This window comes from Rattus norvegicus, chromosome 9 (assembly GCF_021556685.1).
Source record: "Rattus norvegicus strain SHRSP/BbbUtx chromosome 9, alternate assembly SHRSP_T2T, whole genome shotgun sequence".
In the NCBI taxonomy this organism is placed as follows: domain Eukaryota; kingdom Metazoa; phylum Chordata; class Mammalia; order Rodentia; family Muridae; genus Rattus; species Rattus norvegicus.
Window position 1 is genome coordinate 86830121 of NC_141542.1, and position 22040 is coordinate 86852160.

At 36.9% G+C, this 22040-nt stretch overlaps 1 protein-coding gene and 1 pseudogene across 3 annotated transcripts in view; one reads left to right on the plus strand and one right to left on the minus strand.

Annotated features, from left to right (window-relative positions):
- Spag16 (sperm associated antigen 16) overlaps window positions 1–22040 on the plus strand; it is a 906763-nt gene that overhangs the window by 311648 nt on the left and 573075 nt on the right.
- On the minus strand, window positions 17751–20060 carry LOC134480384 (phosphoglycerate kinase 1-like; annotated as a pseudogene).

Genomic DNA, 22040 nt, shown 5'->3' on the forward strand with positions numbered 1-22040 from the left:
GTGTTTCTTGCGGATCTAATGTGGATGCCATACAAGAGATAGAAGTGTGAGAAATCATGACAATAATTTGGACAGGATGAATTGAGTGCTCTGTAGAGAACTCATCCAAATGACACAAAAGGAAGTACATGGAAAGACATTAGTAGTCCATTGTTATGGGGTGTCACAGGGAACTCTACAGTGTATATTGTTTAAGAGAATAATAATTTTTTAAAAAGCAGGAAAAAAAGTTCTCTGAAGTACCACAGCTGTGCAGAGAAGTAAAACACACTAAAAGCAACAGAAATGATTTTGGATGTCAGCAACTATAGAAGGCATTATGCATAGGACAGCCACTCTCTTTCCTCTGGTACTTAGTTTCTTCTCATGCAAAGGAGCCCAAGTATTGACAGAGTACAAGTTCTGGTGAAGAAAGAGACAAAGAGTGATAGCTTCCTGATTCATCCACTGCAAGTCCACCTGGAGGAGAAACGAGGAAAGCAGGAAAGATCTGTGGTTTCCATGTCAGATCTGAGTGGGATGCTTTATTACCATGAAAAGGAAGGAATAAAATGCCATATAAAATTTCATCAATCATGGGAAAAACTGCTTAAAAGAGAAACTGGACAGAGTAGTTGAGAAATTTGAGAGGCTTCTTGTCTTTCCTTTCTTCTTGGTCTAAACTAAGTGGAAAGAAAGCGGCCCCTGCTATAGTCAGGAAGTGTGGGAAAAGGGACTTTGTTGCAGAACATAATGGGAGCCTAGGTTAAACATAGGCAGCATGACTTGACAATTATTGCATTTCTGCTAAACTCCTCTGACTTTAATGTCACTCCAGTTTTCCCACTGCCTGGTAATAACTAACATATCACCTCCCATTATGTGCCAATGTAGTTAGTTCTAAAAGCTTTTGTGGCTACTACCTCCTCATTCTTTCAGCAACCCCACGGTGTAGGAATTGTTAGTATTCTTAATTGTACAGAGGAGAAACCTGAGGAACATAGGGATGCAGCCTGTAACAATTTGGGATTTATTCTCAAGAGCTGTGGTTGCAGCGACATGAGCATAACTACTTTTAGGCTATAATTAAAGGTATATATTATATATCTTGCTGTATTCTTACATAATTTTCAGACACAGAGAATGCATTACTTACTGAGATTTGCGGATTTTCTATCTTTTCCCTTCTGTTGCTCAAACCTCCTTAGAATTTGAATAGCAAAACATACATAATAACAAATCGCTCCACATTTATAATTCCTTGTTCAGGATACTGATTGCTAAAACTGGCTTTCAGACCTACTGAAGAGCTTTAAAATGATTTGTCTCTCTAATAGAAGTTGCTTCGAGGTGTGATGACATTGACTTCTATGTTGATAATGGCTTAGAGGAGTTCAAGAGCAAAAGATAGGAAGATTAGAAAGAATAGTGTAAACTGGTGTTTGCTCCAGCTAGCTCATGGAAATGAGATGGATTGATAGGGGACACAAGAGAGACAGACAGACAAACTGACAGACAGATGATATAAAAAGTATTTATAGATATAAATATCTGAAAAGTAGTGTAAGTTAGACTTATATATTGAAAATTGAAATGACAAAATTTATTTTTGTATTAAAACTGTAAGAATATATCATAAAATAATGATTAGATTCTATAATTCATAGTAGACACTTGGAAAGATATACTGTAAGTAGTTTAAAATACTTTCTGATGTAAGAACAGTTCAGAATTTAGCACCCTGGCTCAGTCCTGGGAAAGTCTGTGTAGTCCTTGCCCCGACATAGCCTTGCCTGTGAAGCATTAATGCTTTCCTCATAACATCTGAGTATCCTATGGAGGATTCTGGTAAAGAAATCAGCATTCTCTGTAGAATTCATTTAGTCTGAATGCTATCTATCTCATAAGAACTTTTTTATCTGTCTAAAAATGATAATGTTCTTTAGTCTTAATTTCTATATGTCATACAAGCCAGACTCCCCTCAGAAGATGCTAGTTTATCAAAGCTAGTTTATCACTCTTAGATCACAAGGAAGGTCTTTAAGACTTTGCTAGCCATGGACAACACTATTTTGGAGATTCACAGAGAGGACCATCATATTCTGAGACACCATTCTTCCATATGAATGAGATAATGAGAGAGCTGAAAGAAAGTCAAATTAAGTATAGAGAGAAATATTGGATGAAATAGTAAGACGAAAATGTTATCAAAGGTAAAGAATATCTTAATCTACCAATGGCCTTGAGCAAGGCTTTGGCATTCTGGGAAAATTTCAATGTTTATTTTTCTGGATTTTTTGTTGTTTTGTTTTGTTTTCAACATTCTGTTTTCTAACATTTCAAATGTTTTTCACATTTTGCTTAATAATTCAGTATATTTTGATCATATTCCCCTTCCCCAACATTCCCAGGTCCTCCCCACCTTCTTACCCACACAACTTCCTGTTCTTCTAATCCCTTGCACAAGAAACCCTCCAAAACAAAATAAATACATAAATAAAAACAAACAAATGACAAGAATGCCCAAATGAAACAAAAGGCACTCACAAAAGCCATAGAATCTGTTTTGTGTTGGCTAACTACTTGTGAGCATTGGGAATACCCAGGAGCATAGTTGATATATCCCATGACACTCTACTGGAGAAAACTGATTTTTCTTTTCCCAGCAGGTATCAATTGCAAATAACTTCTTGGTTAGGGGCGCGAATTGATATGTACTTTTCTTTCTCAATGCTGGGATTTTTATACAATAACTAGTTTTGGTTCCCTTTCTTGGTTAAAAAAAATGTGACTTGCTGAAGTCAAGTCAACGTGTCTTTTATTCATAGTTTGTGTTTATTTGAAATGCATTACATTTTGAAAATGTACTCTCATTTTTCAAATTTATATTTCAAATTATAGATGCTGCACAAACTTTGTTTATGTATCAAAATAATGATAGATGATTACTTTGCAGTTAATGAATAGTCCCAGAACTCCTAACATCATCATATTAAATCAGTGACATACAAGCTAAGTTTTAGGGCAAGTGAGTCATGTACAGAGTTGCAAACTGCAACAAACATCCGTAGGTTGAGAGTCACAAATATAGGGGAAAATCCCAAAGATTTTTACTTAAACTTCTTTAGTCAAGATTGAAGATAATAACCTTTCCTGACTGAAGTTGACGTCTTAAACTCCTATTGTTTTGGTTTTATTTATAATCATTTATCGCTTGTCTATTGAGGGGAAACCAGCTTTATCTTTGACTTGTAATTCTTGAAGGTCAATTTAACTTCTTTCTGTTACTTTCCCCTTCCTAATTTTTTTCACGTTTACCTCTGTACAAGTGAATCACACTGAGCTGCAGATTTTATGACTTGAATTTTCTTGTCAGTACTTTGTCATCAGTATTATTCAAAATTTTCTTCTTGCAGTCTGTAGGACTTGAAGTGGTAAACAGAGCCAGAATTAAAATATAACTAGTGAAAATAAGTTCTTTGGTCTGAATGTGGAGGAGAGGGAGGCAGCCATATAGCCCTGAGCTCCACTACTCCTCCTTGATCATCCATTAGTGTTCTCTTTATCCTTGGGTTGACAGCTCATGTTCTCAATTATTCATCTGCTGGAGTCAGTTGGTAGAAATGTAAAAATGGGTTATTGTTTAATATCAATAAAGGGAATTGTTTCTGTGAAATAGCCTTTCTGCTTCCCTCCATCCTTTTTAGCTGGCTTCAAACTTCCCCGGTATAAGGCAGCCACTTTCTGTCTTCAGTGTTCCTAGCAAACTTCATGGCCATCGTAAGGAAATACAGATTCTAATTTAGTAAGTCTAGAAGAATCCTCATATTCTGGCTTTCTTATACTTTTCCAGAGCCACATTTTCAACAGTAATGCTAAAATGCAGAGAAAGCTAGGAGTACTCTGAATACATTACTACTGTCTGGTCAACCTGCTAGACACCTTACATCGTTTTTCTGCTCTTCATTCTCAGGCTAGTTCTGAAAAGTATCTAGTAATAATCTGAGAAAATAAACAGATACATATTTACCATAGAGAATAACAAACTGATCTCTTTATTCAATATGTAAGACATGGATAGTAAGATTGCCAAATCTCTGACAATTTTATTTTCCATTTTACAAAATAAGGATAAGAATATCCTTGCAGAGGTCTCAGAAATATCTGGAATACACATGAATCACTAACGTCAGTGTCTGGCCGAGAGATGCTCTTAAACATTATACCTGCTGTTATGACAACTCCAATTTTAGGAATATATAATATATATACATATATTATATAATCAGACAAGAGGAAAACTTAGGTGCTTATATTTCATATTTAGTTGTGGTCATTAAAGCTGATTTGAATTATAACTTAATTATAAACGTAATTGATAAATTTGCTTTTCCATTGACACATATTTTCTTGAAAGAATTTTAGTAATAACAAACCATTGCAAATTATGAATATTCTAACTTATAGTTTTCATCAGTCAGTGTTGGGCATATTGAGTGTATACTTTTCTCAGCATGGGAAAGAACAATTCAAGTTGTAAGCCTTAGTATGCAATCATTTAGTCATTGTGAGGTTGCTAATTATCATATGTTGAAGTGGTCAGATTATCAGCAGATCATGCATTCATTTATGTTAATGACTACTTAATCTTACACAATAATCATATGCATTGCCCCTGAAGTCAAAAGAATAAAAGAATCAGCTGGAGGCTTTTGATAGAGAGTTTATACATTTTAGATTATGAGTAACCTACAATCACATTTAAACACTTTATTATAAAGGAAATAATAAAACAAAAATGGAAAACTAAAACCATTGTTAAATATAATAAGCATTTCAGCATCTAAAATGGATCCACAAAATGCGAGCACATTTTCTCCCTTGAGCATGTAAAAGATTTACATGCTAGTGATTAGAGAACGATTGTAGTCAACCTCATTGACAAGTACAAATGGTCAATCAGCATATGAAAAATAATCATGCTCATAAGCTGTCATCAGAATTACAAATTAAATCTATAGGAAGTTCTATTTCATTCTAATAAGAACTGCAGAAAACAAATCACAACAAATGCTGGCGAGGATGTGGGCAAAAAGAAATCCTTACACACTGCTGGTGGGAGTGTACACTTGTCTAGCCACTATGAGATCCATATGGAGTATTCTCAAAATGTTAGAATTATTTCTACCATATGTTACAGCTATACCACCCCTAGGTATTTGACAAAGGAATAAAATCAACATATATAGAGATACTTGTGCACCATTTACAATAGCTGAGTTATGAAACCAATCTAGGTATCACAAACTTATATATCCAACGAAAATGATAAATTCAGTGCTGTATATACACTGAATTTCTCCAGTCAGAAGGAATGTATGTCTTCCTAAGGAAAGTGTGTGCTATCTGGGGATAATCTTATTAATCAATTTAAATCAGCCTCACTCAGGAATACAAATAATATGATGTATATCTTCTTTCTGAGAGGGTTCCCAGGTTCTATATGTAGATAAAATCATGTATGTACACATGTGGTAAAGCTAGAAATGCAACTGAGAAACAACAATGGGCAATAGTGGGAAGAGGGAGGATGGAAGAGCGAGAAGGGAGGAGGGATGAGGGAAGAGGGACCATGCTTAATGCATATTATTTATACACACACACATATATATATAATATGTATGTATCTCTATTTCTATCTATCTATCTATCTATCTATCTATCTATCTATCTATCTATCTATCTATCTATCTACAATTGGAACTCTGTTCCCAAAACTACAATTAGGGTTAGTGTTAGGTTAGAGTTATATAAAATATACATACATATATATGCATATATTATCTATAATGAATATTGTATATGTAAAATAGTTTTATGCATACATGTATATAAATATATGTATATGTAGAGCACACATATATATGTAAATTTTTAAATGGAAATTATAGTACCAGATTTAAAGTAATTATACTAGTGACAGTGAAACTAGAACTCAGATTTTAAATACTGAGTGGAGTGTAGAAATAAAAATCTTGCACTAGCAAGTTGGCTTAGCAGGTAAAGCAGTGTTTCAGCCAAGACTAATGACCAGAGTACAATCCAAGCAACTCTCATGGTCGAAGGAGAGAATGAATAGTGGTCCTCTGACCTTTTTTCTTTTTTTACCATACTATGTATGCGTGCATATAAACTCTCCCTCAATTTTATGTTAGCATATTTGTATTACAATAATAAATGAAAATCTATCATCTACAATTCTTAGCTGGGCATGGTGACAAAAGCCTGGAATATCAGCATTTGGGAGGCTAAACAAAAGGTATTTTGAGTTTAAGGACAGCTTGATGTCTACATGGTGTAGAGAAATTTATTTTTAGGTCATATTTTTATTGGATAGTTTCTGTATTTGCATTTCAAATGTTATCCTCTTTCCCAGTTGCCCCTGTTCTCATCCCCTCTCCCCCTACTTCTATGAGGATGCTCCACCTCCTACCTATTCACTCCCATTTCAACACCAAGGCATTCCCCTACCCTGGGGAAAAGAACCTTCATAGGACTAAGGGATTCTTCTATTGACACCAGACAATGCCATCCTCTACTACATGTGCAGTTTGAGCCATGGGTTCCCCCACAGTTTGTACTCTATGGTTGGTGGTTTAGTCCCTGGGAGCTTTGGGGGGTCTGGATGTTGATATTGTTTTTCCATGTGGTTGCAAACCCTTTCAGCTCCTTCAGTTCTTTCTCTAACACCTCCATTGTGGTTCTCGTGCTTAGTCTGATGGTTAGCTGTAAGCATATTAATCTGTATCAGTAAGGCTCTGGCAGAGCCTCTCAGGAGACTTCCATAATCAGGTTAATCCAGTAACATGTCTACTTTGTCCAGACATCATGTCCAAAGGTATGATCCAGCTGGAATGTAGACACGCCACATACCTTTTATTCCTCCAGCTAAATACATACCTTTAATCCCTCTGGCTGAATACAGACACACCCAAAATATACATATATTCCTTTACTTCCAAGCAATGACATCAAATTGATGGGCAGACAAAGTGACCAATCAGACAAAGATTTGACAGAATGAATCATAGGATATGCCCAAGTATCAGGAGAACAGAAAGGATAGATTACTTAAGAGCAGTTAAAAGGAGAGAGAGTTCAGTTCAGTACAGTTAAGTTGAGGAGTTCAGTTCATGGAGTTCAGAGGCAGTTTTCCAAGCAATCAATTCAGTCAGACGCCAAGAGAAGCTAGTTGGAGTCAGTCAGTTTAGAGAGAAGTATGAGCAGAACAGCTCAGTTGACAAGCCTGCCAGAGTTTAGAAAGAGGTAGACATGATGAGTTTATTCAGCAATAAGACTCAGAAGCCTAAACAATCTGACATATGGAGGCTGGAAGCTTCTAGGCCTAGGCCCAGGGATCATTAGATAGAAACGCTCTGGGCTCAGTCAAAGCCATGCATTTGTAAAGCTTCAGTATGTCTTTCATCTCATGTCTTAATCTGGGAAAGTAAAAATTACATTTACAATGTATGAACTTGTATCAAGAATTCTAAACAAAACAAACAACAATACCCATTCATTTCATTTGGTTCACAGTTATTGATCTCTAAGAGCAATAGACTGTGTCTGGTGATATCCTCCTTGCTGGCAATGACCTGTAGAAGTATAAAAACCATGTAAGAGAGAGAGAAGACTGTAAAGTTACAGATTACCTCAGCCACCAGGAGGTTTTAATATGACAACATCTCTAATTTTCAATTCGATTTTTATGTACATTATATAACATTTTCTAAGGAGCTGTGTTTCAAATGCCAAATATGTTATAGACTTGCCTAAAATAAGATATTTTAAGCCAATTATAGTCTAATAAAAGTATTTTGCTTCCTTAAAGGTTCCATTATTTACTCAGTGTGTGTTTAGGGTTCCTGTGTGCATATGTATATATGTGCATGTGTGTGTGTGTGTGTGTGTGTGTGTGTGTGTGTGTGTGTGTGCATGTAGGGTGGGTTGTGAGCACGTGCACAAGAGAGAGAAATTTCCCTTAAGATGAAGCATTCATCTTGGAAGGACCCCCCTTAAGGCACAGGATAGTCTAAAGAGGTGAAACATAATATTTTACAGGAAAAACCTTTAGCTTGGGGAGGAAGCAACTCAAAGGCTGCAGGAGGTCCCTGAAATGACTGCATCCTAGTGGCTTTATTCAATGAATGAAGCATTGTTGAGAGACACTCTCCAACAGTGAACACTCCTGGAAGAAGCAGGGCTAAGCTGAGCTCCCTGAATAAGGCTCAGATGAACTGAGCTATTTGGAAATGATGTTTACAACCTGCTGAGTTCCTCCACGTTATGCAGTATGCTCCAGATTTCCTCCTTTTGTGAACTGTCACACACGTTGGGATGACATTTGATGTGCAGCTCTCTTTCAGCCATTCCTGCTCTTTTAAATAACCCAATAAACTCGTTAGTTCACCATGCTGTATATTGATAATCAGTATACATGGTATCCTGTCCCAGTGTCCTCAAGTTTCCCCAGGAAGAGAATTATTAAGTAGGGGATCAGAGGATAATTTACAGAAGTTGGTTTTCTCTTCCCATCATATGGATTCCATGGACTCTGGTCACCAGCTAAGTAGCAATCACCTCTACCTCTGAACCATCTCACAGTCCTAAGACAATTATTAATAAAAACTTTCTTTCTAGTAACTATCATTATCATAATAAATCACAGACCACTTTATCAGCAAATTATAATTGTTAGCCAGGTCGTCTTCTTTCTTTCTCTGGGTTTGTCTCTTGGTTCACACCTGAGAATAAACCATGAGGCACATCCAAACAGTTCTGAGGCCTTCCTCCCAGACCGCAGAGTGCTTACAGTCAAGAGGGATGCGGAAGCATGTGAGTGGGAACCTGCCTTTATTAATTACCACTTCTGCTATTGAGTTCTCCAGCGACATGAAGAGAAATTATAAAATTATCCTCTCAGAAAGAGTGCATACATCAGTATGATGGCAGAGTTGTATGGGAGACCAAATGGATGATCAATAAGACATTAGAAAGCAAGTCTGAGTGTGATGCTGGTGACAATGAAAATGTGGAGCAAGATGAAGTCAGGTGTCTATCAAGAAAATAAAAGACAAAAGAAAGAAATAAAGAAAACATAAATGCAAAGCCTTTCCAGTATTAGTGAGGAAAATGAAGCTACCAGCAGTAAAATTAAAATAGATTATGAACATGCTTGCAGAGTAGGTTGAAAGTATTTTTAAAGAGAGATATTTTTATTGATGTGTATAACATTATTCCAAAATGATGTGATTGAAAAGTGTCAAAAAATCAGAATTGGAAAATATTTGAAAACTTGAAGAGTAATTGAAGAAATAGTATATTGATTCATTTAATTGATAGGCTAAGATACAAGTTCCATCAATTCTAGGCATAGGCACTGGTAACAAAGAGTCTCTAGGACCCCGAGAGGTCTTTATGTTTGATAATTACAACAGAGGCTTATGATTCTTTTTGTTAATAATGAAAATAAGTGGAGTAATTTGTGTATGAAAGATATTACTTGAAAATATACACATGTCTGCACACATAAACATACACACAAAGAATAAATCAGGCATGAAAGAAAACAAAACTGTGTTCATTATGCATAATTTTATTTCAGTCCATTTAATCTACAATCCTGAATTCAGCAGTGCAATCCATATTCTGGTTTATTATTTTGCAAGATTCTTCTATCTTGAGCCTTCTGTGTCCAGCTGGTTTTGACAAAAGTCACAGCACGTTCAATCCTTAAAGATACACTGCTATAAAGCTAGCTAAAGTGCTCCACTGCCAATATAAACAAATTAATTAATAAACAATTCATCATTAAATTTTAATAAAGCCAAAGTATTTTTTAAAGGAAATGTACAGAAAAAAAGAGTTGCCTTATGCCATTTATATGTGGTTTTAAGAATTGTGCTCAAGGTCAGAGCTAGATGCTGTTTTTAAAACTGCATGTTTTAAACTTTATGTTTATGATCAACTGTGTGAAAAACGTTTTTGGTGCATGGACCTGTTCTAAGAGAAAACATGTAGTGGGATGGTCCAGAGAGTAGCCAAGCCACGTGTACTTCTGAGTCATGGCAAAGAGAGTGAACAAGGTCACTTACCTAAAGGTCATTTCATGCGGTATCTCTTCCTCATCATTTTACTGGATGTGGCCAGAGTTCTTCCTATACCCTCTCCCATGCATCTGTCTAACACATCCCTCTGACCATACACATCATACTTCATCATACTTCATGATCTCTGAAAACATGACAGTAATAGAAGAGTCTGAGGAATTCCTCTTACTGAAGAAGTCTAAATATCTATTACTAGTGTAGCAACAGAGAAGAGACAGAACACTGAACCTGCTATTGTCTGTTACTGACTGGGAGTCGTCAGGGTGTATCCAGCTCTGTCATCACCTAGGTTGGTTAACAGAGAGGCATGCTCTACAGAGCCAAACTATGTCTAAGTGCACTCATTAACTCTCTTTTCTTTCCAGTTTATAATCACTATAGGCATGATAAACATACACACATACATTATTTATGAATGATGTTTATGTATGTTAACATCATTATAGAATATTAGTTGCCAATTCTTGCTTCAAAAAAATATTTGTGATTTTAGTTTTGAAAGCCATTGTGATCAAATGTTGGACAAAGTGTAAATGAGTTGGCAGCTTGCCTGTCTGTGTCTGAAATTGCCCCACAGGCATCACACTATGCTGGTCAGTAATTGGCATTTGGCATTCACTTTGAAGGTTTCAGGAGTGAGAGTAGCAGAAGTAGCCATGTCAAGGATGAGTGGCTACTTGGTTTCATTAGTGATCACATTCACATGGGTTGTTTAAAAATGCCCAGTACTGCTGGACGATTTAATGATTCTGACTGAAGTAGGACTCTCTGGTAGGACATTAGAAGTCTTAATGTGGGAGGGAAGCCAAAGTCAGATTGTTTTGTTCTGATTCAGGGTAAAGACTTTAAGAAGGAAGTAAGGACCTCAAAAATAGTAATTACTCTGCTCTACAAGGTTAACATTAAACACATGTTTAAGGTATAGGTTTTTTTTTTCCTTAGAGAAGTTGACAAACATTGTTTCAGATAAATTCAATCTCAATATCAATAATTATGACTTGTTTTGATGGGACTCTAATATTATAAAACCACAATCTGTTTCTCTTGACATCAGAATATCAACAGAAATTTAAGGTAATAATGTTGCTGTACATTTATAGAGAAAAATCCATTATTGGATTATTTTATATAATGTGGATATGTCACTTTTCCATCCTGTTTCATTCTCTGAATACTGTAATGGGTCATTTTTACTTGTAACTTGAAATTAAAGTGTTTGAAAAATACAAAACAAAACACCACCTTTGTGAAGACAAGTTTGAATCAAAGATAGAAATAATATATATGACTGATAAGTGGTACAAACACAATACACAGGTAGCAGGGAAGAGGGACAGAAGGAGAGGGAGAGAGAGAGTGGGAGGGAGAGGGGAGAGAATTAGAGCAATGTAGCCAGTGTATAACAGATGAGATAGACTTCCACCAGCTAATCTGTGTTTTGTTGGCTACTTGTTTTCTACTTGTTTTCTGGTTGAGGCGATTAGAATTAACAGAGGCTTTCTGAAAGGTTATTACCAAATCAAATATGATCAGCAGACTCTAGATTTTCTACAAGAAAGATTTTTGCAACCTTCCTTAGGTTTGTGTTTTCACTATAAAAAGTAACACATGATTTTGTAAAAGGAGCAAACTTTAGAATGTCATATCACATGCATAATATTTCACATAGTATTCTTTGTGATCACATGGGTGGATGCTGGAATTATCACACAGAGAACTTCAATTTCTATGTTTAATGTAGCATTTCACATCTTCCTACTGCTAGGGTGATATTCATTTTTTTATTTTGCTTGTTTTCTGTCTCTGTCTCTCTCTCTCTCTCTCTCTCTCTCGTGTGTGTGTGTGTGTGTGTGTGTGTGTGTGTGTGTGTGTGTGTGTGTGTTTTCTTTCAGTGCTTTCTACATTTTTTCCTATCTCATTACTTGCCTTGTTTGGGACTTGATATGTAGAACAGATGGCCTCAAGTTTGCAGTAACCTCTTCTTTCTGGCTTTTGAGTGCTGGGATTGTAAGTGTGTTGACATATTCCATACTCCTTGCCTTGCTTGGTTTCTGACAGGATTCTCATGTGATTTTTGTGAGTGTTTCTCTATTATTAGATATTTATTCCCTTGAATTCCTTTGGAAGATTTATTTTTATTATTTTTAATTATGTTTATTTGTGTATTGTATATGTAATGTGAGTACATATACCACAGACCCTGATCTCTGATTTCTGAGAGCTGGAGGTGCAGGGGGTTGGGAGCCACCTAACATCAGTGTTGGGAACTGAATTTGGATCCTCTGAGAAAGCAGTAAGTGCTCTTTTTTTTTTTTTTCTTTTTTCGGAGATGGGGACCGAACCCAGGGCCTTGTGCTCGCTAGGCAAGCGCTCTACCACTGAGCTAAATCCCCAACCCTGCAGTAAGTGCTCTTAACCACCGAATCATCTCTCCATTTGCCTTAGCCTAGGTACTTTTAAACTTTGGTTTTTATCTTTAATTTCCAACACCTGGATAGTTGGATGGGAGATGGTCCGTCACTTCACTTGTAATGCCTTTCCACTTTGTTCTCTATCTCATGCTCACTGTCTTGTTGCTATGTTCATGTTCTGAGTCTACTATTACTTCAGTTTCTCAGACATCTTCCCTTTGGTTCTTTAGTGCGCTTCAGGTACGGCTTTCTATTGACTATTTTCTGATTCTGTCCTTTGTAAATCTACGAACAAGCCCACTGAAGACGCTCTTTTCTGTTGTGGTAATTTCAAATTTTCTTTTTTGCTTTCAAGTGTTTTTCATCTCGCTACTTATACTTCTTTATTCCATAATATTCACTTTGCCTCCAGAGCCCTTGCTATATTAAACATAGTAATTGAAGTTCTCTGTGTGATAATTCCAACATCTGACTTTGGTTTATATTATCCTATTGAGCTCTATTTTCCTTTTTTATGTTTTGTTGAAAGTCTGTTATTGAAAAAAAGAGTAAATTCATCTTAGTGTGTGTGTGTGTTTTGTTAATATAGATAGAACTTGGCCCGTGTTTAATTCGTGTGGTAGCTGCAGGTACAAGAGGCTTCAAATTAGCATCTGAGATTTTCATTTTACATGTTACTCTTTATAGTAGTTTTGTTTTATAATTTATAAACTAATTTCTTGCTAAGTAAAACTGTTTATGGTATGATGGTGAGTTCCGGAAGGAAAAACATTGTTTGACCTTAGAATTAGTCATCAGTGTTGGGGCTGGGGTTTCGTTTTGAGATGTGACCATCCAAGACTTAGACCCAGTGATACAAGTTATTTTTCTAAGGTACCAAGTCCATGCTCTGGCTGCAGTATTTCCAATTTATTTCCTGTAAACCCCATTCAACCTGTAACTCCAACTTTGTATCTTTTTAAAAAATGATCAATTGAGTTCAGTTTGTTCTATCCACATACAGCTGAGTATAGCCCATCAACTGGAATGTGGTTAGCATACCAAGAGCCATGCTCTTAAAGTGAACTGATTCTCTCACTCTAGAAACTATCAATTGTTCATGCTCCTCAGCTGGGATAGAGGCTCATAGACCAGTTCCTAATCCATGAATATTGATTCTTTTAGTCTTACACAGGCAACCTCAGCTGCTGTGAGCTTATAAATTCAATTGCTTGGGATATCCAGAAAACACTCTTTTCAGTACTCACCAAACTCTGGCTCTTGTAATCTTCCTTCCTCTTCTTCCCCAGTAGCCCTTAAACCTGGGGGAGGGAGAACCTGAAATAAACATGACATGTATGTCTGAATATTCCACTGATATTTTTCTCTTGACTTTGACCAATGGCAGTTTCTGTATTTTTCACCATCACCTGCACAACCAGAGATGCAACAAAAAACATCAGTTGGTTATCCCCATAACATTCATGGTACTGTGTCATCCTTGGTAATATTTTGGCATGCTGGTCATTATTGCAGTTCATAGGTTTACCATCTGGTTAAGACTATTGATGACCCCACTCCTAAACTCTCATAGTACCAGAAGCTTCTATGCTAGTTAACTCTCACAGAATTGGAATGTGTTAGCCAACAGAGAGGAAACTTCTAGTCAGTATCAAATTATTTCTCCATGTCTATTAATAATGCTCATGGTATCCTCAGCAAAAGGGCATTACCATCAAATTCTGGTGGGTGACCAAGAGCAACACCAATAGCCTACATTGTTTTGAGATGTCTCCTGAGCAATCATGACCTACAACGGAAGGGGATAGCAACATACATAGAGTTTGTTAATATAGTAGCATATGTGTTTATGTTCATGTAAAATAGTTTAATTGGAACTGTCCCACATATGTAATTAGACACATTCCAGAAGCACCTTCTTTTTCTTTTATGAGAACAAGAACTCTGTTTGCTGAGGGCGAGGTTGCTGAGGAAGAGAAATTAGTAACCCACAAAGAATCATGAATATAATTTGTAATACATCATGCTTGTAGTTAGGAAGTTCCAGTATAGATATTTCTGGTTTACATACCTCTGCAGCTGGGACTGCTTTATAACACTCTGAACTTTTGCTTGAACAGTGGGTGAGAAGGATGGCCCAACAAAGAAAGCACAAAGTGATGGGTAAAATTGTCATTTATCCTATGTCGTAACATGTTAAATTTGGTTCTAAGATCTTGGATGCCAACCTTTAGAAGTAAGAAATTAATAAACTCATGCATCGAGGAGCATGAATATTTCTTTGTATTGAGGCTCTCAGTCTATAAAGATGAACTGAACTATATATTTTCTTTTTCAAAAATAAAACTAGCATTATATTATGCAAAGTATCACTAAAATAAGCATGCTGTATGAAAACTGGAAATCATATGCCTTATAGTTGATTTCATGAGGTCAAATTATCAGAATTAGAAGGAATATTAAAGGTCACTTTGTATTAAATTTTAAAAATTGTGTTTACTTTAGTTGCATAGAGGCATGTCTGAAAACATATGAATATATTTCTGATAATTTCCTTATTGTGATTTCACCTCTGTAAAAGCAATCACACAAAAAAACCCTGGTTAATAGAAGGCTGGCTGACATAAAAACACATAAATTCTGGCAGTGCGCATGTATTTCTCCAAATCAAATTGCAGAAAAGCATTCCTAAGTTCCAGTTTTCTTACCCCCACCATTGGTTCCTTTAGTTACCACGTGCTCCACCAAATTTGTGCTCAGATAGCACTTACCAGATTGCACTGGGGAATCTTCTAGTAAACATAAGGCCGCAGTCCAGATGAGATGATGGATAATTATACGTGGGCAGCCTCTGTGGACCAGTATGGAAGGAAAGGTAGACAGTAATCAGTGGTGTATTATGACCACATGGGACTGTAAAGGAGGCCAGGGTGTGTGCTGTTTCTATAGTCCTGTTCATAAAAGGTAAGAAAAGGATTTCATTAATGGTTCAGCAGTCTTTAGCCACGGAACCTGTTCCATTGCACTGAGAGTTTAACAGATAGTAGTCCTCTATTCACAGGTGATGGGCTGCCAGTTATAAGGACTTCCTCAGACAACAAAATCTGTCCTCTACATGAATGGTACAATATTTACATATAACCTAGGCATATTTTCTGCATTCTTTAGACCATCTCTACATTTTGTAATAGCCTGTAGAATGTCAATATCATAACGTTTATAGAAAGTAGTGAGGAGACTGTATGTTTGTTTTCAAGTATTTCAGTGTGATTGGCTGAATCTCCATATGCAGAAGCCAGAATAGATGATTGTGATGTTCAAGATGTAGTGTTTAATATTATCTCTAGTAATTTGGTTTGTGATGTTTTAAGTGTGAATGAAGCATATAAACTACTTTTATTTTAATATTCTTGAAACTAAATTTAACTAAATTTAAACTAAACCAGTTTTAATATTCTTATGCAAATGAATGAAAATTTGAGATTTATAGTAATTAAGTTTGTTTTCAGTGCTACTAATGTAGAATTTGAAACTAAGTGATTCAAAATTTAGAACCTGTTTTATCTCTTTACTTCATTGTGTTTACTCAATTCTGTAATTTATAACTTTGGCTTTTCTAAAGCACTGCCATCCTTATATTTTCAAGTATGACTTAAGAGTCCCTTAGTATAATGATATAAGGAATGGGGCTATTTTATTAAATACTTTGGGATATTCCTAGTTCAGAAAGTCATTATAATAAGAATTACTGTTTCTAATTGCCCTAGGTCTAGTCTTTACTAGGACAAAAATTCTAAAGATTAGATTTCAGAGGAATAATAAATACAAATTGTCAGTTTTTAAAAAGTGCTCTGTTTCTTAAAGGTTACAGAAATCAGCCCAACCAAAGTAGACGCATCTTCAAACTGTGTTTGCCATTTTGACATGCTCAGCATTTTGAGGCCAATTAAAGTAGCCTAAATCTTATCAGTCTGAAAATAAATCAGCATCCTCCAAGGTGATATCTGCTTATATATTTAATATTATTCTTTGCATTTCTCTAGAGATCTTGTGAATTTTTAACAATATTTTCTAATGATACTTTTCAGAAGAATATGATGCCATAAAATATGAAGGAGCCAGGGGATGTAGCTCAGTTGGAAGAATGATTGATTAACATGCCAGAGGCTCTAGACCCTATTTCAGGCACTGAATGAACTGGTAATGGTTATGTACACCTCTCAGTGCAACACTCAGGAGGCAGAGGTGGGAGAATCAGAATGTCAAGGTCATTCAAGGTTGCATAGTAGAATCAAGTCCAGCCTGGGCTTCATGAGATAGACCCTTTCTCTAAGTAAGAGAAGGGATGTGGGAATGACAAAGAGAAAGATGAAGAAGAAGAAGGAGGAGGAGGAGGAGGGGAGGAAGAAGAGGAGGAGGAAGAATCTGTGTCTTCACACTTTGCATGTCTGCTTCTCTATTTGTCTTTTTTGATATCTATATCTATATATCTATATCAATATCTATATATTATATATAGATATATTATATATAGATATTGATATAGATATATATTCTCCATATGCAGCTGCAGCACACCCACCACTTTAAGTGCTTTATTGTTGGCTAGTGGCTATTTTTCCATAGCATATATAAAATGACCATTTTACAGGTACTGGGACATTCTCTTATCTACATGTAACCCTTACCAACTTTCACATTCGTTATCCCATGTCCTCACGTATATACTTTTTTTCTTAGCGTTAGTAAATAGGTCAGGAAGTTATTTCTCTCCCCGACCCCAGTGGACATCTTTATTGTTTAATATATCATCAACTTCTCCAAACCTACAGCTGGAATTTCATTATGTTTCCATGCTGAGTCATGAACAGCAAGCGACAAAGCTAACCAGAAGCCACACAAGTCAAAGAGAGCTGAGCTTTTACAGCTCACTTCCTTTCACAGGCAGAATATAAATAGATGCCCTTTACAGTGCATACTGGCTTTAGTCACTAAGGAATTTAAATGGGATCTTGAAGAACTTAGACAAATCCTGATGCAGTAAAGACAAGCTGAGATGCTGTGAAACTGTTTAGGCATTCCTGGTCTTGTATCTTGGTCACTAGCTGAATCCTGTGCTAAACCAAATGGAGATGTGGAAAACACTAGACTGACTTAGGGGCTGTGCACAGGAACAAAAGGCAGGAAAATACTAAACATTGCTGACAGCATCCACTCCAGGAAGGACTTTAGCTTCCAGGAGTTCAAGCCTGGACCACCCTCAGTGCTCACATGGCTGACTCTATCCTCTGTGTTCCATTTGGCACAGCAAGTGTCAGTGATAGTGATGCAACCCCTAGAGGTGGCTTTTACCACCTCATCCATGAGCAACTTGGTTCCCCTGGCGAAGGCTTCCCATTCAAATACCCCAACAGGACCACTCCAAACAATCTGCTAGTGCAAGCCACAGCCTCAGCATATGTCTTGCTGCTCTCAGTACCACGGTCCAAGCCCATCCAGCCAGCAGGTGTACCAGAGGCCACAGTAGCTTGGCCAGTCTTGGCACTTTCATCAAATTTTCAGCAGTGACAAAGTCAACCAGCAGGATAATCTTCACACCATTTTTCTCAGCTTTGGACATGAGATCTTTGACAATCTTGGCTCCTGCTTCACCATAGAGATGTGTCAATCTCCATGTTGTTGAGTCATCTCATTGGCTTTGTCTAGCGTATTACTGATCAACTGAACCTTGTCTGCAACTTTAGCTCCTCCCAAGATAAGCAAGAAGGATTACTCTGGACTCTCCAAAGCCTTGGCAGAGTAGTTCAGCTCCTTCTTCATCAAAAACCCACCAGCCTTCTGTGGCAGATTCACATCCACCATGGAGCTGTGGGCTCGGTGTTGCAGCCCCCAAATCATTGACATAGGTGTCTCCTAGTTTGGACTGGGGGGCTTGGAAAGCATCGATTTTAGCTGGTTCCCAGAAGTATCTTTTCCCTTCCCTTCTTCCTCTACATGAAAGCGGAGGTTCTCCGAGAGGATGACAGTCCCAGCAACTGGGTTGGTACAGGCATTCTCTACTTCTGAGCCCACACAATCCTTCAAGAACAGAACATCCTTGGCCAGCAGATATTTGAGTTCTACAGCAACTGCTCTAAGGGGTACTCGTCAGGCATGGGAACACCATTAGACTGGTCCAGGTGGCTCATAAGGACAACTGATTTGGCTCCATTGTCCAAGCAGAATTTGATGCTTGGAACAGCAGCCTTGATCCTTTACTCATTTGTTCTCTGGTTGTTCTTCATAGGAATATTGAAGTCCACCCTCATCACGACCTGCTTCCCCTTCACAACATTTTGGCAACACCATGAAGTTGAGAGGCCCAGAGCAGAGGAAGAGAAGGGATGTCATTTTTTCAGTTGTGTAAACGTTGTATTTTAGCTTAGTGTTAATTCTTTCTTTAGTTGTCACCTATTTCTTTTTTAAAAAACAAATTCCCATGTCGCCTTTTAGCCTTAATTTCTATTTCTTTGAGTTTCTTGAGTATCCTTTCCACCTGCTGTCTTTCTAAACACTGCTTCGACTTCAGTATTCAGATGGTTTTTTCTACCTTTTATGCAAGATCTGGATTGAACTATTCATACTTTAATTGCCTGAAAAATGATTGTATTTCAGTTTTTAGATCCATTATAGTTAAATATAATATGAGAGATTGTGCTATAACTTTATTGATCCAGAAGATCAATAGAATATGTAAAGATGAAAGCTAATAACCTTGTAAAAGCTATTCTCTGATTCTTTAAAACATAAATGATTTGAAGATGTAGCATTTGGTTAGCGGTTAAACTAATATTCTTAAAAAGTTAAAGTTACCATTATTGACTTGTCAGTATTATATTTTCTTTCATCACCAACTCCCAGACAGTTTCATGTAGATTAGACTGGTCTTGACCTCTTGAATATATGAAGTGTCGTGTCCAAGGTTAGCTTTGTACTTCTGATATTTCTGCTCCTACCCCCTAAGTATTAGAATTACAGTCATGAGACAGCCTGTCTGATTTACCTGTTCTTGAGTTCCATTATTATTACCATTAGTTTGATATGTGTGTGTGTGTGTGTGTGTGTGTGTGTGTGTGCATAAGATGTGATAAATGTGATTCTATTGAATGATTCCTGAAGAAATGCCTTTTGGCTAGACTTCATTGCCTATTTGATTCTCTGAGGCTCAGCTTGCTTCTGACACAGTATTTAAGTGACAGAACTCACAGAGCTCGAGCCTCTGTTCATTTAAGCAGTGTGATTGTGTCTGCAGCCAAGGCAGTCCATTTGTTCTCATAGTGAGAAACTCAGCTCTTGTTCTATTTGGGGCATTTGATCATCTGATCTTTGTTGAAATAATTAGTCTTCATAGCAGTTTATAATCATTTCAGATGATTATTAAGGAGTTCTGGTTCAGGAGTTTTGATAGCTTTACTTGTTGGCTTTGTGGGAAAAACTGACTTGGTTCATCTGGCTGAACCATCTCGCTGAAAAGTCAGTTTCATAAGTACTTATTTGAAAATGCAGATTTACTTACTTTGAAGTGATTAATCCAGAGTGGCAGCATATCTTTTACCTAATAATATTGATTTACAGAGTATATATTGGTTGAGTAAATTAGTTTGTACTGTGTTTAGATTATCTGTCCCCTAAGTGCAAGTAATTTGGTTTTACATACAGATAGAAGTTTTTAAGAAACCCCCATATATAAACCTCCGCATAGTTTACCTACAGGAACTCTCCAGGTATGTGTTATGCCAAGGAGTGCACACTGGCGTTGCAGCCGTGGAAAATTTGTCTTGACACCATATTCATGTGAGCATTAAGTCAATGTAGCCATATTCTTCATTTCTGTGTTTGAGACAGGGTTTCTCTGTAGCCCTGGCCATCCTGGAATTCGCTCTGTAGACCAAGCTGACCTGAAATTCAGAGATTTGCCTGCCTCTGCCTCTCTAGTGCTGAGATTAGAGATTAGAGCCACCAACTGGCTCCCATATTTTCCTTAGAAGACTAAAATATAAGGAACCTACAGTGGAATAGTTGGATTTTAGTACACTTTAGGGATCTCATATCTAAGATAAAAATACCACAAATTGTTTTAAGATTTATTATTATTATAATAATTATGACTTGATGAATGACTTTCCTCTGAGGTAAAAACCAGCTTTCTGCTTATCTAAAGATGAACATTAAACTCAAGATCTAATTATTTCAAATAATTTCTCCTAAATTATACATAAGATTGATAAAATTGTCTTTGTAGTTCTTTTGCTAATTAAAGCTTTCAGGAAATAGCTAGATGTAGTTGAATGAAGTTTTTATATCAAAGAAGGTGTGAGCAGGGACTGACTTCCCAGAAAGTGTGAAGAGGGCGGGCGTGGCTTCTTTCCAGTAAGTCTCAAACCTTCTGAGAAGACTATGCTGGGAGCGAGGCCCTCAGCACCAGCCCCAACAACACTGAAATGACGCAATGAGAAGGGTGGGGGTAGCCCATCTCAGTGTGGTTTAAAGCACCAGACAGATGTTCCTAGAGAAGGCATATATGCTGCTTAAAGGTCGACCAGCATAACTAGCTAACTCCTGCCACTCAAAAGCTGTCTGGGAAAACAAAACAAACAAAAAAACCCCAACAAAACAAAACACAAACCAAACTAACCAAACAATAATAACTCAAGCCAAAGGAGCAATTTTGGTTAAAAACACCACAAATGTGGGTAAACCAGGCAGGTGTAGCTGCAAGGCCAGCCTGTGCACTGAAACTAGGGGCTGCCCACTTGGAATCTTTATACTTTCTTGGGTTTATTGTTCCCATCAGGGGTTCCCGAGACCATAGAAAACATCTGAAGTGGCCCCAGAGAACTGAAAGCCAGTACAAAATAGGTGCTTATGCCATCTTGGAAAAAGGTTCCTAAAAGCATAGCATAGTAATAACAAATTTTCAAGGTAAGGCTGCAGTGAGAATTAAAGACCCCCAACATTTCCCCAGAGATTGAAGGTGCTTTCTTGCCTTTAGTGGCGGGAATACATTTAACTGTACTCGTTAGAGTATAGCTCTAAATGTATGGATTGCACCTTGTGAACATATAAAGGTTAAATATAGGTCAATTAATCAAATACCAGATCAAATAAGGTAGAGATTATAACATTGGTTTCAGATTCTTAATCTGAAAGAAAAATAAAAGTGTGTTTTCAGAAGGCTCAGTTCTGAAAGGCCCCTGAATAACAAATGTATCATGTCCTAGCTACTTAGGCATGTTCCGGGTTCTGTTATCTAGGTTTAGAGATTGTCAATACTTATGTCGGTTTATCAGTTATGTCTATACATTAATTCAAACTTTCTGATTTTGAAATTGTTCTTTTTAATGTTTCTTTTCCTCTAATATTTCACTCGTTTGATGTCTGCAATTATAAAAAGAGGTTGGTGGGTGCAAGTTATACCTCTCTTGGTCTTTGTGACTAATCT